The sequence below is a fragment of the Rhagoletis zephyria genome, unplaced genomic scaffold, assembly GCF_001687245.7.
Source record: "Rhagoletis zephyria isolate East Lansing unplaced genomic scaffold, Rhagoletis_zephyria_1.1 Rzeph_scaffold_76016, whole genome shotgun sequence".
Classification (NCBI taxonomy): Eukaryota; Metazoa; Arthropoda; class Insecta; order Diptera; family Tephritidae; genus Rhagoletis; species Rhagoletis zephyria.
This window is the reverse complement of record NW_016233065.1, coordinates 1-262: the sequence shown is the minus strand read 5'-3', so window position 1 is coordinate 262 and position 262 is coordinate 1.

The window sequence follows — 262 nt, the reverse complement described above, 5'->3', positions numbered from 1 at the left end:
TATGGCATGTTTGCGAAACTGTGGGAGGACCGACGGGCGGAGTATGTGCGAGCGGTGTTTGCCCGCTACGAGGTGGGTGAAAACTCTCAACTTGATCCACAACTGCTGGCGACGAAGGTGAAGCGCTTCTTCAGCCTCTACGCCCGTAACCGCCACAAGCAGACCATTCTGACACCGGCGCTGCACACGGAGACCTACTCGCCGGACGACAATCGCTTCGACCACCGCCAGTTTCTCTTCAACACGCGCTGGCCGTGGCAGT